The following is a 17002-nucleotide window of genomic DNA, read 5'->3' as shown; positions in this document are numbered from 1 at the left end:
CAATCCAATTTAAAAATGGGCAAAAGATCTAAACAGACCACTCACCAAAGGAGACGAGAAAGACCATCATTTGTCTTTAGGGACCAGGTATCCAAATGACAAGACAGCTACACACAATACAGATACTGCCAAGGATTCAGAGCAAAACCTGTCATTGGAAGAGGGACAGCAAAATGGTACCACTGCTTTGGAAAATAGCTCAGCAGCTTATTACAAAGCTGCAATCACACTCTTTGGTTGATCTGAAATCTATATCCACACAAAAACCTACACGAGTGTTTATAGTAGCTTTCTTCAAAATTGCCAAAACCTGGGAGCAACCACAATGCCCTTCAATAGGTAAGTGGGTAAACGGGCTATGAAACATCCTAACGGGGAACATTACTCAGGAATCAAAAGGAATGGCCACTGCATACAGCGGTCAGCCACAGTGAACATCACCAGGTAGAAAGAGTTAGTTTGAACTAACTATGCACTGTGTAAATCCAGTATAAATACTATCAACACGAAAAACAGAGCAAACTTGACCAAGAGTTTGGGGAGAGATGCTAACTGACTAGGTGAACACGGTATTTGTTTTTAGGACGGTGAACGTATTCTGCATGGTAATACAGTAGAGGACATGTAATATTACACATTTGACAAAACCCATAGAATTTTATTGGACAAAGAGTAAAGTTTAATGTATGTAAATTTTTTACAAGTCTAACAGGAGGTCAAAGGATCGCAGGATGGGGTACAGACTGTGACAACACCCTCTAAGTCTATTACTATGTATGGCATAAACTCACTGAAGGGTGTCAGAGAACAAAGGTGTAAGTGACCTTGGAAATGACTGAAGAAGAAAGGAAATAATCACTGGATTCTAGCTGATAAGGTTGTTTTCCTCAGGGTATAGACTAACAGTGCTGAGCCATGGTGCAGCACACTGGGAACAAGGCAGTAAGTAAGCAGATAGTGGGTGGTAGGTAAGCAAGAGGGGAAAGCAGGATGCTCCATGTGGGACTGGATTAGGCAGAGATGCTGTTATGAACTCAGGCTTAGCTTAACGAAGACGCACCTGGGTATATAAATAACTGTAGCTCCATGTGTATGCACAGGTGACTACGTGCATCTGCTTCCTATTTCTGCCTGCTAAGAAGGCCTATATGCAAACGTTCTAGTAGCAATAGACATACCCAGCATTCAGATTTTTGTTTCTAATACCATTCTCCAACAAAAGAAACCAGAACCCTTGGAGATATGCTGAATCCAGGGCTGGGGCAGGAGCACCTTGTAATGCTACACATACAGAGGTGCTCCAAAATGAAAGAATAATATTGATATGTAACAGGGACAAGGAAGCCAATCAGAAAGTTCCAAGTGGCCAAAACTGGGATAATTTGAGCAACCAAATAATTCATGTAATTATAACCCAAAGGATAAAATATCCATTTATATCAGTATGAGTTTATGCTGACATAATTAAATAAGGGAAGCAGAAGAGACAACTTCTGTACAAGAGAATTCCAAGTAACTTATGTACCCTCGAGAAGCTGGAAGAGGCCAGACACCTGTGGCTCACACCTGCAACCCTAGCTACTCTGGAGGCAAAGAACAGGAGGATCACGGTTCAAAGCCAGCCCGGGCAAATAGTTCACTAGACCCTATCTCAAAAAAACCCTTCACAAAAATAGGGCTGGTGCAGTGGCTTAAGGTATAGGCCCTGCATTTGAGCATGAGTACTGTAAAAAAAAAAAAAAAAAAAGAAGCTGGAACAGAAGTCCCCACTCCCTGAGTGTGAGTGTGAGCTGCACATAGTGACTTCCCTCAAAGTGCACAGTCTGGAAACAGGGACAAAAAAGGTAACTAACTGTGCAGAGGAGAAACCACAACTATTACCCCAGCCAAGCGATCAAAGTTAACAGCAACAGCGACAAGATGTATTCATATTCAGAGCCTGTCCCCTTTTCTTTACTTCTATGCTCTTCTCTCCCAAATCTCCAAACTTCCCTAACAATCAGACAAACCCAAAGGGAGGGACTGTACACAGAATACTTGCTCAGTACTCCTGACAACCACCAAAGAAAGGAGGAAGGAAGGGAGGGAAAGAAAGAGGGAGGAAAGAGGGAGGGAGTGAGGAAGGGAAGGAGAAAGGAAAAACTGAGAGACTATCACAGTCAAGAAGTCCCTCAGAAGACATTACTGAATGTCATGTGTCTCCTGAATGGGATCCCGGAATAGAAAAAGAAGACATTAGGGGAAGATGAATGAAATTCAAATAAATTACAGATTTTAGTTAATATCATTGTTGGCTCATTACTTGTGAAAAAATACCATAAAAATGTAAGATGTTAGCAACAGGGGAAGCCAGGTGTCCATATGGAAGAACTCCCTGTGTTATCTTTGCCACCTTTTTTAAAAATCTAAAACAAAAAGTATATTAAAAACCAAAACCAACACACCTGCCCGCCTGAGCTGCACTAAGAGGTCTGGATTCAGCGTGGGAACACTGCCTCATATAAAGACTGACAGGAGTGCTAAGTGACAGCGCGTGCTATCTCTAACAAATTACTCCAAGTTAGCCAGCTCCTTGTTACTCACCCAACTCAGTAATTCACTCACGCTTTGATAAACATTTGCAGACAGCCTAACCTGTCCTGGGGAAGCTACAAGGAATTCAAACCCCAACAAGCCACTCTTTTATAAACAACGGGTCACAACCCATTAGTAGGTCATCGGTTTACTGGGTCACAACCAATCTTTTCTTTCTCTTTCTGAAATGGAAAGATAAAAATATATATATCAGAATGAAATTGACATAAGGGTTTGGAAATTCCTCTATGTGTGTGTCTCCTGAATAATGAAATAAAATGCACTTTTTAATGTAGGTTAAAGCCAAAAGAGTTTGAAAACTACTATAATAAATTAGGACCCTGGCCTCAAGGAACTTAAATTTAGTTGAGAAGAAAAAGATAAGTAAATCTTGGAAAACAGAGTATATGACAGTGTGTTTTTATGATTTACACAAAAAAATAGTTCATATATTAACCTATTCACACAATCTTAGCCTAAGAAGTAACATTGCGTATTTATAATTATTTGCTTATAGTTTATGTTACTATATCCCCAAAAGGCAACTGCCCCAATTATGAAATTTAAAAGAACTGGTACTCAATTGTTGCACAAATTTTCTCTACAAATAGCCTGACCAATTTCTGATGATAAATTTTTATTGAAATCCCTATTTCCATAATTCCCAATAATTCAACTATCCCCAAGATGTCAAATTTGGCATATAAACCAGGATCTTGGATATAGTTGAATTATTAGGAATCTTGGAAATAAAAATAAAATAATGAAATAAACACAGATTTTTAATCTCTAGATTACTTCTACATTACAGCAAAGCTCGAGATCCATTAGAGTTTGATCCATTAGACTTTAATCCTTTGGATGCCCCACAAAGCACTATGATTCCAGCAAAGCAGATGGAAAAGTTTCTACATAAAGAATGAAAAAGTAACGTCTTAACTGAAGACTTCCAGGTTGGGTCAATTCACTCAGGCCCATCCATACAAAATAAGTACATAAAAAGAACTCAGTGTCAATGACATTTTATCTGAAGCACCGAGTACTTAAGAAGTTAAATATGCAAGTATCAGAATTGAAAAAGGAAATTACAGATGAGGGTCTCTTTTTGTTTCTTCCACAATTCCATGAGAAGAAGGTAGGGAGGAAGAGGAAAGGGATGAGCAAGTAGGAAGGACTGGGAAAGATGGATGCATAATGCACTCAGAGTACAAAAGCCAGAACACGGATCAGATGACAACACGGGTCCCCACTCTCACCAACCTCCAGCACCCACTGAAGCAGCCTCAATGGAACACTGGGTTACCAACATTATGTGCTGAGATCATAGAGTCATTTGATTTACACAAACGTGCCCCCTTGCTCCAAACTGTTCTTCTGAAATGAGGTTAGATGTTTAAAACAGTCTCTTCACTGGGAAACACTTTGCTCTGTCAGAGAATTCTTAATCATTTATTGTCACAATCTCAGTTTGTCTCATCTTGCAAATATGTGCAGACTCACATATAATCAGACCCTGAAAAAAGAGTTTTGCTCAAACCCTGACTGCCACAGAGTACCATTCGTTTTAATATCAGAATAAACAGATGCAGCATTTAAAGAAAGAGGGCAAGAAACTGTAGAGAAAGCAAAACTCCAAACTGCAAAGCATTCTTCCTTTGAAGTCTCAGCTCCACATACGTTTTTTTTAATCACTTTTACTTATTATAATTTTATGCTATAACCAAAGCAAGGTCCTTTATGAAGTTAATTATTTAACTCTATATAGTTACTGTATAAGCCATTAACTTTTCAAGCATTTATATCTTTTGAATACTCTACCTAAAATTAACTGTTACTCTTATAAGTGTTCCAGAGTATGTCAGGGGAAAACAAAACATTGTATCTTTTAATCTTTTAAACTGTATTTTGTAAAAATCAGATCTCTATTGTCTCCTGATGGAAATCATCTGTATAAGTTTTGGTAGCAGCTCAAGGCTGAACACACTTCTCCAACTCAACCTGTGTATTAAGTTTGGTTGCATTTTATTGCAGTTTATAAACTGTAACTTAATAAGCTGATGAGAAAAAAGAAACACAACTGAGTGCAATGGAGTGGGGGAGTTTTAAAAGATGAGGAGGAAGAACTTAAAAAGACAGAAATAAAACTTTACTGCAATGTGCTATTTTTAGGGTACCCCCGTAATCTGAGCTGCACCTTCTGTACAATGAAACACATAGAATAGAGCACTCCCTGGGATCCTGATATCTGACTATAAAGAAAAAGAAGAAAATCTGGATGAACCAGCTCTAATTCTGGACAAACCACCCGGAGTTTTCTTTACTTCTAGTGTAGAAAATGTCAAGTATCTTATGCAAATGTCTATTACATGCATGCCAGCTGGACGGGAGCTTCCGTGTTGTACTTTTCCCATTACAAAAAGACAGGCTTGTTTGGAAGTTTATGACAGAGACAGAGGTGGTGATGCTGCCTGTAATCCCAGAACTCAGAAGGCTAAGGCAGGAGGACTGTGAGTTTCAGCCAGCCTGACTACATAGTGACACTGTCTCAAAAATAAAAGGGGGGAGGAGTTTATGACAAAAAGAAAAAAAAATCATTTAAATAATAAGATAATCTCGTCAGCCAATTATAAATATGCTTCTGATTTTTCTCTTCCCGTATTTTATTGAATTGAAATGATCTGGAACAGGTATGGTCTTGATTCTAATCTCGACCTCAACAAATAAATAAATTAATTAAATAATTGCTCCATTTTAGGGGCTGGGAGAAAGTGGCTCAAGTGGTAGAGTGCCTGCCTAGCAAGTGTGAAGCCCTGAGTTCAAACCCCAGTACTGCCAAAAATAAATAAAATAATGAACCTGAACAAACATCTTCTTACACATGTATTTGCAATGTTTACAAAAATATTACTATATGTTTAAGGATATTTCTGTAACTATTCTACAGGATGCCCAATAATCTACCATGGAGCTGTATCAAATTAAAGCACATTCTCCAATTATTGGACTTCTATATGGTCAATTTTTGAAATTTACAAAGAATTTAATATACATGGTTTACAAATAAATCTTTCAGTACATTTTAAATTATTTCCTGAGGTAAGGAAGGCATTCCTAAATTTGATACAAATTCCCAAATGCCATGAAAGAAAAAAAATAAACTTAATAAACTTAACCATGTAACAAAATCAAATTCTCTGCATGATGAAACACACCCTAAGGACAGTCAAAAGAAAACAACATGCTGAGGTGGGAGTCAGGAGACCATGACTCATGACAAACAACTCATTTTTTTAATCTAGAGAAAGTTGCTAGAGATCAGGAGGGAAAAGAGTAACAACTGACTAAATGAACAAAGGGTATGAACAGACACATCTCACTTAGTGAGGAAAGAGAAATAGCTCTTACATCTGTTACAAGATGCTCCTCACCATAAGAGAAATGCAAATTCAAACTCCGCTCAGATTCTTTCACTGATAAGATTGGCAAAGATCCAGGAGTTTTCACACACGCAGGGCTGTGGAGGGTGTGGAGAAAGGCACTCTCGTCTGACTACTGCTGCAGGGATGGTGCTGCCTTCTGGAAATGCAAGTGGGCTGCACCCAGTTAATACACAAGTATTAATGTGTGTTCTCCTTGACCTTACTATTCCACTTTTAAGAATATATCCTGTAAACTACCATGTGCAATATGCCATATGAACAAGGCTAGCAATAAAGCATTATTTATAATAACAAATGTCTAATAATAGAAGACATGAATTTTCATACTCCCATACCAGGGAGTAGGATGCAGCTGTCAAGAAAAAGAGGAAGCTCTTCATGTATAGATGTGTAACAATTCCCAAGGTATCAGCAAGGAAAAAAGTAAACTAGACACCAGTTTGATAGCACGCTACCATTTGTGCAAAACTGTAGAGAAGAGCATGGGTGCGTATGGTGTGTGCTGGCTCACACACACACACACACACACACACACACAGAGAGAGAGCTTTGTGATGCCATCTACTATGAGGCTGATGCTGGATTTATGCTGCTAACCTCCAGGACAGTGAGGTAGATAAGCTGCTGCTGCTTTTTTTTTTTTTGGTGGTACCAGAGTTTGAACTCAGGGCCTCACACTTGCTAGGAAGGTGTTCTAAATGTTTTGTGATGGGTTGTTTCAAGATTTGTGATAGGTTATTTCTCGCAAACTATTTGCCCAGGCTGGCATCAAACCACGATCTTCGTAATCTCTGCCTCCTAGGTAGCCAGGATTACAGGAGTGAGTCATTGGCCCCCTTGGCTAAATAAACTTCTTTAAATACCCTCATAAAATACCCAGTGTCAGGCATTTTGTTACAGCAACAGAAAACGATCAAGTACTCTAAATATAAAATATTAAGTTTTTAACCTACTTGATATAAATTAAAAATAATTTCTAAAAAGAAAATAAAAGCTAATAGAAGGTGAAGAAGTAAAGATAGGTAACCTTAAATAACCTTTATAACACTTGAATGGGAAGAAGAGAGAGAAAAATATAGTATTTAGAAGGGTAGTGGAGTCAAGAGGCAGTCGGGCTTTATTCGTGTCCTATCCATGAATATACAGGGGCTGGGGGTGAAAGCCAACAGCTATTTAGAGCTTCACACATAAACAGCAGTAGTAACGGGAAGAGGATAACTTACTGTCTCTAGGAGAGTGTAGGAGACATTGCTCCAACCCACCTACCTTCACTCATGGCATCCTCACAGTACTGTACGCTATAACCAGTCCCATTTTACAAGTGGTAAAACTGAGGCACATGGACGTTAAATACACGCCCACAGTCACATACTCAGAAAGTACTAAACCGTATTCTAATCTGGCTGATGGCCCCAAAGCCAGAGTTTCATTCTTTGTGCCATCTAGCTTCTGGATAGGAGGAAGAGGATGTAACTGAGGCAGGGAGGTTCGGCAGCACCAAAGGTCTGGACCAGAAAAGATACCTCTGAGACTGGAAAAAGAGGAGGGAAAAGGGGGGGCAGGTGTGGGGAACAGTTAATGGGAAGAAGGCAGTTGACAATTCAGAGCCTCTGTTCTGTTCTGTTGTATTTTGAAAAAGGTAGGAGGTCCGGTTTTTCCTAAAAGCAAGTGAGGGTGCAGGCTGGGTTGAACTCAGAATATTTATGTGTCTAGTGACAGCTGAGGGGAACAAAAGGGTCACATTGCCCATGACACACTTATCCCAGGATGTACATATTTTTGTGTGAAACGCTAAAAGGGCAACCTTCTGAACCAGTCATTAGTTACTCTTCTATTTCTTCCTCTTGACCTCGATTGGTTGAAATCAAACAAATTAGATGTGCCCATAACACAATGTCACCATAAGGTGTTTGTTAACAGCAGCTAGAGCTTGCTCAGCTTTCCTGCCCTGATGTTCTCCTGTCCTGAGCGAGAAGAGAAAAATACTTCTCTAGTCTTAAGTCTAATCTTTCTTCTATGTTTATGTCTCTGCTTATTATAGGGAATAAACATATCTTACTTGTGCCTTGCAAAGAAGCAACATAAAATACTTAACTATATCTCATTCTGGCCACCTTGGTAATTGAGATTCCACATATCTCTCTGAATTAAATTATAACATATAAAAGATATTTTTCCTTCATGCTTGCAAAGATGTTTTTTACATAGATTAAAAACTTTAACTTTTTTTTTGTTTGTTTAAACTCAGGGCTTACACCTTGAGCCACTCTGCCAGCCCTTTTTTGTGATGGGTTTTTTCGAGATAGGGGCACACCAACTATTTTCCCCCGGCTGGCTTCGAACCTCGATCCTCCTGATCTCTGCCTCCTGAGTAGCTAGGATTACAGGTGTGAGCCACTGGCACCAAGCTTAACATCTCTTCATACAGTTTATTTTTAGGGTAATAAGCTCTTCTATTTCCAAGGTATTAGTGCTATCCCTTTCTAAATATTCACAAATTCCAAGTTAATTGTGTCTTTCTACAGTCCATTAGAAACCCCAATTATAGGTACTATATCTGTCACTCTTTTATTATAAATAATATCTTCAGGCAAAATCCACTGACAAGCATTTTTAAAATTAGACTTAAAAATAAAATCTGAAATCATCTTTAAAATAAGTCAGTAATATGGAATGACATATTAAAATAAAAACAGCTGTAGGCCTTTTAAATCAGATGCATACGAAACTGCCTCTATGGGATGCTTTATTTCTCCAAAGGGCTACTCTGTGTATCACATAATTAAATTACAAAACAAAATAAATAAGTTTCAAAACCTAACAAAACCACTCCGCATACAGGAAACCACAGCAAGCAAAAGTACAGGACACAGGGAAACCTGTCACTGCAGCCTGTGTATAGTGAAAGAGACCATTCTGCATATTCTGATGAGAAAGAACTTCTAGTATTTTCATGTCACAAATTCTCCTTCACTGCCTTGAATCCTTTAGGTAAAAACACATGTGCAAGGGCACACTACATTCAAATAGTAGCCAACGACAATCATTTACCTCTATTTTTCCACTTAACCCAATGTTTCCAATGCTTTCGATCACAACCAACAGCAAGAAAAACAGGTTGCAACCTAGTTCAAACATATCGTGAAATAAATGCTTTGCATAAAATATTTACCTTGTTATTCATGATGTACTTGAAGGGTTTTGTTTTGTTTTGTTTTAATGCTAGTTTTGTTTTACCAAATCAAAATTCAAGAGTTTGGCCAGGCTCAGTGACTCCCACTTGTAACTCTAACTACTTGGGAGGCAGAAATCAGGAAAATTGCAGTTCAAAGGACAGCCTGAGTAGGAAGTTAATGAGACTCCATCTCAACCGTTAAAAAGCTGGACATTGTTGGCACCCGCCACAACGTGGCTTTCTATTCAGGAGCAGAAATAGGAGGCTCACAGTCCAGGCCCGCCCAGGCATCAACGTGAGACCCCATTCGAAAAGTAACTAAAGCAAAAAGGGGTGAGGTGTGGCTCAAGTGATAGAGCACCTGCCTAGCAAGCACCAGGGCCCTGAGTTCAAATCTCAGTACAACAAAAAAAAAGAGAGAAATACTGCTCCAATTACTTTAGTCATATTATTTTTAATGACATGATCCTAAGTTGCTGTTCAGAAAATGAGGGTGATGTGCCCAAGAACTAGAAAAAGATATACAGTATCTCTCCTCTAGCCACAGATAGTCCCTGACTTAGAATGCTTCAATTTAAGATTGTCTTACTTTGTGATGGTGTGAAAATAAAATGCTTTCCCAGGAACCAGACCTTGAATTGTGAATTTTGATCTCTTGCTGTGCTAAATGTGGAATGACACTCTCTTCTGATCTTGGGTGACAGCAGTGCCACGGCTCCCAGTCAACCACGGGATCATAAGGAGAAACAAAAGACACTCTAGCTGGGCACCAGTGGCTCATGCCTGTAATCCTAGCTATTCAGGAGGCAGAAATCAGGAGGATCAAGTTCGAAGCTGGCCTGGGCAAACAGTTCACAAGACCCCATCTCAAAAAAAACCCATCACAAAAAAGGGCTGGCAGAGTGGCTCAAGTTGTAGGCCTTGAGTTCAAATCCCAGTACCACACACACACACACACACACACACACACACACAAAAGACACACTCTCTCTTGCTACAGTAGTACCATGTACTGTGTTGCTAAATTAATCCTAGCAGATTAGGGGTATCCAATGCATTTTTCACACACACACACAATTTTAAGACAGAGTTCCGCTTTGCAGCCTAGGCTGGCCTCAAACTCATGATCCTCCTGCCTCCTAGTGTAGGCCTACACCACCACAACTAACCACTGACTTAGGAAATTTTTAACTTAAAATGGATCTATCAGGACATAACCCCATCATAAGTCTAGGACCATCTGTATATGAGTTATACACTGTCCACAGGGTTCCTTCACACCTTTTTTGGGTCTAGGGCAAACCATACTCATTTTCTGAATGGCAACAGATGATCACGTCATTAAAAATAACATGTGAGTAAAGCCACCAGAGCCATCAAAGGGCTTCTGTGTGTTCACACCATTCACGTGGTAAGGGAATGAGTCGACACCACTGGGGAGGGAGGGGCAGAGAACAGGCAGTAGACTGCTTCTGCTGCTATTCACGAGGGTCCTGTGAAATTACGTGACACAGTGTGTTCTAGAGGACGGAGCATTCAATTTGGAATCTGTCATAATTTACCAGTTGGGCAGGGCACTTTACAGAGATTGGATTTTCTCATCTGTAATAAACACCAGGAGTCAGGGACTTTCTCTTGTCTGCCACTCTTTTCTTGCAGCCCACGGCCCAAAGACCTCATGTTCACAGACTCACGCAAATTAGTGCCCAAAGGAACTTGTTCTTATTATCATCATCACGGCAGTTGTACCTTCAATCACCCCACAGTCCAGATTTAGGCTGAACCAATGAATGCTTGACTGTCTTCCATAAGTGCCCCCAAATTCACATTCCTACATTGAAGCAAAAACCAGTGTAATTGTCAAAATCAAAAATAAATTTGCATGTACTAGACTTTCTCCTATGAGAAATCACTCCCAACCTGAGAGAAGTTATCAAACTTATCAAATCACTAGGCACTGGCAGCTCACGCCTGTAATCCCAGCTATTCAGGAGGCAGAGATCAGGAGGCTCACAGTTCAAAGCCAGCTCAGGCAAATAGTTTGTGAGACCCTATCTTGAAAAACCATTCACAAAAAAGGGCTGCTGGAATGACTCAAGGTGTAGGCCCTGAGTTCAAACCCCACTATTGCAAAAAAACAAAACAAAACAAAAACTCATTAAATCAAGTCAAGCACTGGTAACCCAGCCTCCAGCAAATAGTTCCCAAGACCCTATCTCAAAAAGCCCATTACAAAAAAAGGGCTGGTGGAGAAGCTCAACAGTAAGAGCACCTGCCTAGCAAGTGTGAGCACCTGAGTTCAAAATCCCACTGCCAGCAAAAAAAAAAAAAAAAATGCACTAAATCAAAACCATGAAAACCTAAAATGTGGCTGACAAACATAAGACAAGGCTGGTAGTGATCTGGAGTCCAGGGAAGGAAGCCTGGAGGAGGAACATTTAATCAATACTGCATAAGGGAGACGCCAGGCTATCTGCCAACCAGGATGTCACTGGTCACAGACAGATGATGGACACATCAGGCACCCAGGGCTTCCCACCACTATCATTGAAGATCTGTTGACTCTTTGCTCTAACTCTCTCAAGAATAGGCTCTCCAGTGCAGGGACAGTGGTTCATGCCTGTAATCCCAGCTGCTCAGGAGGTGAACATTGGGAGAATTGCAATTTGAGGCCAGCTGCAAAAAAGTTAACAAGAACCCATCTCAACCCACAAGCCAGGCATGGTGGGAGCATACCTGTCATTCCAGCAGGAAGCCATAGGTAGAAGGATTGTGGTGTGAGGCCAGCCCTAGGGGAAAATGAGACCCTATATGAAAAATAACTAAAGCAAAAGAGGGGCTGAGGGACGTGACTCCAGTGATAGAGCACCTGCCTAGTAGGTGAGAGGCTCTGAGTTCAAATCCAGAACCACCAAAAGAAAGGTAGCTTGCCAACCTTTACTTGGTTTAATTGCCAAGAAAAAAAGAAGTTAAACCTGCTATAGACAAAGTGTATAGTTCGTTAGTCATGTTCACCTTTGATAATGTGAAATGGGGTGTGTCCGTGTCTTGTGAGCTGACTCCATATGCCCAAGACCCATAGGTCTTGCTAAAGTTCCCTTGCAGCTGGGCAGGATGTCAGAGCCTGCTGTGTCAGTTTTATCTGTCTGCTAACAAAGGTCCCAAAGACCTCCTGAGACCCCTCCTCTACAATTCCTCTTCCCAGGGATCCTGTGGCTTCCTGCTCAGTGACTTCCCTTCCTAACAACGGGAAAGAGGACTGATGCCCTTAGGAATACAGCTGGGGTATCCATTATCACAATGCTTGAGACCATTTGGATCTTTCCTATTTTGGAATATTTGCACGTAAACCATGAGCTAGCTGGGGGAGGGGACCTGAGTCTAAACAGAAGATTCGATATGTCTCTTATACACCTAATTCACCCAGCCTGAAGGTCATTTTACACAGGAGTTTTAGGGCACCTGTGCTTTTACTGAGCCTTGGGACATGAGGTCATTTTATCACATGGAATTATCTACTCGTGGCATCATGTCAGCACTTGAGAAGTTTTAGAGCATTCTGGGTTTCAGGTTTTCAGATAAAGGAGACTCAACTGCAGAATTCACAGCTCTTACCCTAACTCTAATCACAACTTTCTCGATGTTTCTATGCATTCAGCAAATAGCCACCACCTAGCCCAGCACTGTCTCTCTCACCTGCTGTAAATTTGAGGGATGCTTTGCCACTAATACTTTCCCATCCTGAGGCCGCCGAGCAAGGAAACCTGCCCCACAACTGGGGGACATGGAACCATCTTGGAGCACTTCAGTTACTCTACCTTTCACTCTCATTTTTGTTTTCCAGTTCTGAGGTTTGAACTCAGGACCTTGCACTTGCTAGGCAAGTGCTTTACCACCACTTGTGCCACACCTCCAGTCCTTTTTGATTTATTTTTCAAATATGGTTTAATGCTTTTTGCTTGGGGCCAGCCTGGACTGAAATCTTCCTATCTAGTCTCCCACATAGCTGGGATTACAGGCACACAACACCACGTCAATTTATTTGCCGGCCTGGAACTGTAATCATCCTGATCTCCATCTCCTGAGTAGCTGTGATTACAGGTATGAGCCACCAAGCCTGGTTCTTTCACTTCCTATCCTAATGCCACCTCCTAGCCTCAGGTGACCAAATATTTGGAAGATCATTCTTATTCCTCTATCAGTAGTGACCCCTCTCTCGTCTTCCATGAAGCTCAAATGTTATGAGCACCCTCTTATCCCTTCCTCTTCAGAGACTGTGTCACACCACTTAGCATTTATATTTAGATATTTTACCCGTTGCTGTCTTCCTTGCTCCCTTGGTTAAACATTGACTTTTCGCCTTTGGGTATCACCTGTATGTAGTACCCAATATTGTCTAGGTACATGATTGCTTATGCAATACACACTTTTGCAGACTTGATTTTAAAGGTTAAAAATACTGAATTGAGTTGGGTATGCTGTAATCCCAGTAGTCAGGAGGCAGAGAGTGCAGGTTCAAGGCCAGGTCAGATTATGTAGCAAGAATTTTATTTTTTACAGCTGAATTGAAAGACATTAAAGTAGGGCCTATATGCACCTAAAACTAGAAAGGGGGTCTCTACAGATTAAGGATGCCCCTTCCTAAGAAAAAAATGAACGCACAAGACAAACTATTCTCAAAACACAGTCTTCCTTTACAAATCTGTGTCCTTGTTTGTCAGTGAGGACAATCTTGGCCATTATCATTCCATTCCATGTTACCAACAGTCATCCTCATTACAAGCTGACCCGAATCCATTTTTGGGGGGGTGGGATGGGACTGGGGTTTAAACACTACTGCTGGAGCCACACCTCCTGTCCTCTGTGAGTTCTTTGTACAGATTCACACTTCTCCAGGGAGCAGACATACATAAAAGGGGACATGCAGGGAAATATGCTTTCTGACACTGGAACCACCAGTTGCAGATGGAAACAGTTAAGCTGCTGAGCAGAAATAGGCTATTTTTCTAATAATATGACAACACAGATTACTGGAAGTTGGAGAGAGGGGTCCCCCTTTTAAAGCTCTTCCATGTAAAACTTCTCTATTGCTTTCCCAATGTCTCCTCCCCAGAGGAAATTAACTCACACCTACTAGCCTGGGAAAGAAAAATGTAATTTTCAAAGAAATCAACAATGAGAAGTGCAGAGGTAGCAGGTGTGGGGAGAACTGCAACAGCCAGCCATGATAACAGCCTTTGTTTCTTTCAACATCGGGTGAGTCATCACAGCAGAAGCAGATTAATTCACAGGACTAAATTCTAAAAGAGGTGGCTTCTCCTTTTGGTTCTGTACTGACCAGCTGCAGGGCATGGTCGTGAGGACTGAATTCAGTGTCTCCTGCAAGCCTCTACCATTTGAGCCATGCCCCTGGCCCCTTTGTTTGTATTTTATTTTTTGAGACAGGGTCTCTCTAACTTTGCCTGGGCTGGCTTTGAACTTGAAATCCTCCTATCTCCCCCTCCCTAGTAGACATGCACCACCATGTCCATCTAGTGACTTCCAACTCCACTTTCTTTTTTCAGCTGTTAGGAGGAGGACAGCACTTCCGCCCGATCATGTAAGAAAAGCCAAGACCAAGAGCAGCCGCCACTCCTAATCACAGCCTTATCACAGCCAGGTGCTTCTGAAACAACCTCACTGTCCAACCTCATAGTCTCTTGCAGCTCATCCTACTATCCCCATCGGACAAATGAGCAGATAGAGGACCTGTTCACGATCGCCAGCTAGCAAGTTATTCCAACTCAGAGCTATTGGGGGCATATTTCACCCTCCCCTTCATACAGCGTCCCTCCGCATGTTTTCAAATAACTTGTGAAACTAAACATCTGTACACATATGGAGCAAAAATGTACAACACAAGTACCCAAAGAAGCAGCTGGCTGTCAGGTTTGATTCATCATTTCTTTTTTACCACCACTTCCTACCTTTGACTTTAGCAAAGTTCTATCCTCCCATCTTGCTTTTCTAGGACTTCCCTTTTTATTCTTCTGACCGTTTTCCTTTCCTGCCTCTCTCCTCTAATGTCATTTTAAACTTCTGTACCTACCACAAGAACAAAAAATTTAAAACTCTTGAAAGTGCAGGTAATCAAAATGATTTACCTGAATATATATTTTTTTCTTTTCTTTGCAGTACTGGGGCTTGAATTCAGGGCCTCACACTTGCTAGGCAGGTGCTCTACCACTTGTGCCACTCCACCAGCTCTTTTTTGCACTGAGTATTTTCAAGATAGGGTCTTACAAACTAGTTGTTCAGACTGGCTTTGAACCGAGATCCTCCTGATCTCTGCTTCCTAAATATCGAGGATTACAGGTGTGAGCAACCAGCACCCAGCTCTGAATTTTTAGGGAAACTAAATATTTAGTGGAATAGTGAGCACATTTAAAGTCTTTTTTTTTTTAACTAACCCCTTTGCTGGGTAAACTTTAGATACAGCTGAGACTTTTACACAAAGATAAAATGACAGAATGCCAATTAAGTTTTTAAAAGAGCCATCACAAAACCAAAAGCCATTTCCACTTTAGATTATCAGTACATGACTATACTTGAGTTTTATCAGATTGAAAAAAAATAAGAAAGAGAGAGAGAGAGCAAAAACCTACACTCTATGTGTAGCTTCCATAGAAGGGCACTGTGGACCCAGCTGGGTTGTCTCCTGTAGATGCCCTTCCCCCTCCAAGCCCTAGGAAGCAGCTCCTCTCACTGGGCCACACAGCACTTAATTCACTCTACACCTGTATCACCATCATCACCAGGTTATAGTGTGACCTGTTTTCACATTAGCCTCTCCCACTAAATGGAGAGAGCTAGGGCAAAAAAAAAATCCCTAGCATTTTATTCATCTCTGAATTCCGAGAAGACTGGGTACACCAAGATCCTCCAGACATCTGTTGAATGATGGAACACCACTCACATTAGCAGGCAAACATGAAGCTTTCAGACAGTCTGGGGTGACCACTGGGTAGGACACGTTGGTGGCTACTAGCTACTAATTTGCCTAAAGGAAAATAAAGCCTCTGGTTCTCAAGAAGAGGAAACGCACATGTTATGGTGCATTTGTCAAACCGTCCTGGAGACAGCTCCATTTTCATTGTGATGATTTTGATTTGAAACCAGCATCGTAACAGATCTGATCGCCTGAAAACCAGCCCTTGCTGTCTGTCCCCTGGCAAGGGTAGATATATTCTTCACACTCCTTTCCTTTGGCCCCAAACAGCGCTAACAGAACGCTGTGAGTCGGTTTTGTGGCCACCTGCAGCAGAATTTCCTATCTTACTCTCCTCGCTCCCTTTTCCACACACTTCCTACACCCAATACCATTTTATCTCCATGACAAGTCTTTCGGGGCAGAAAACCATTCAAATGTGTTCAAGGTCACACTTGAGTGCAGGAACCAAGTTCTGCTATCTCCTGCTTCCTAACTAAGCATCCCCAGCAAAATCCCCGGGGAAGCTTTTACCAAAATGCACCCGCCCAGGGCGTCAGCCACATCGCTTCTAATTCAGGACCTCTGGGTGGGCCCAACAGGTGCTTCTGGGACGCGCCTAGGGTTCAGCAGCTCCGAAACAAAGAACACAGACCTTGTAATAGCATTACTCATTCCCTGAACACTTCGCCGTTATTTCTTCTTTCATTCAAAGTGACCAAACAGACGCTCATTACCCCTCCATCGGAGTAATAGCCAGTTGTCGCTTCTTTTTTTCCCCATGGAAGGATTGGCTCCGCGGTCCCCACTCTGCACACTTGGTAAACTAAGCTAGCACCTGGGTAT

The 17002-nt window shown here is 41.3% G+C and overlaps 1 protein-coding gene across 2 annotated transcripts in view; it reads right to left on the bottom strand.

Moving 5' to 3' along the window:
* Positions 1–17002, bottom strand: part of Plagl1 (PLAG1 like zinc finger 1) — a 90543-nt gene that overhangs the window by 72631 nt on the left and 910 nt on the right. The window lies entirely within an intron of this gene.

This window comes from Castor canadensis, chromosome 1 (genome assembly GCF_047511655.1).
Source record: "Castor canadensis chromosome 1, mCasCan1.hap1v2, whole genome shotgun sequence".
NCBI classification, from domain to species: Eukaryota; Metazoa; Chordata; class Mammalia; order Rodentia; family Castoridae; genus Castor; species Castor canadensis.
The sequence above is the reverse complement of the archived record's forward strand: the minus strand, read 5'-3'. Positions and strand labels throughout refer to the sequence as shown.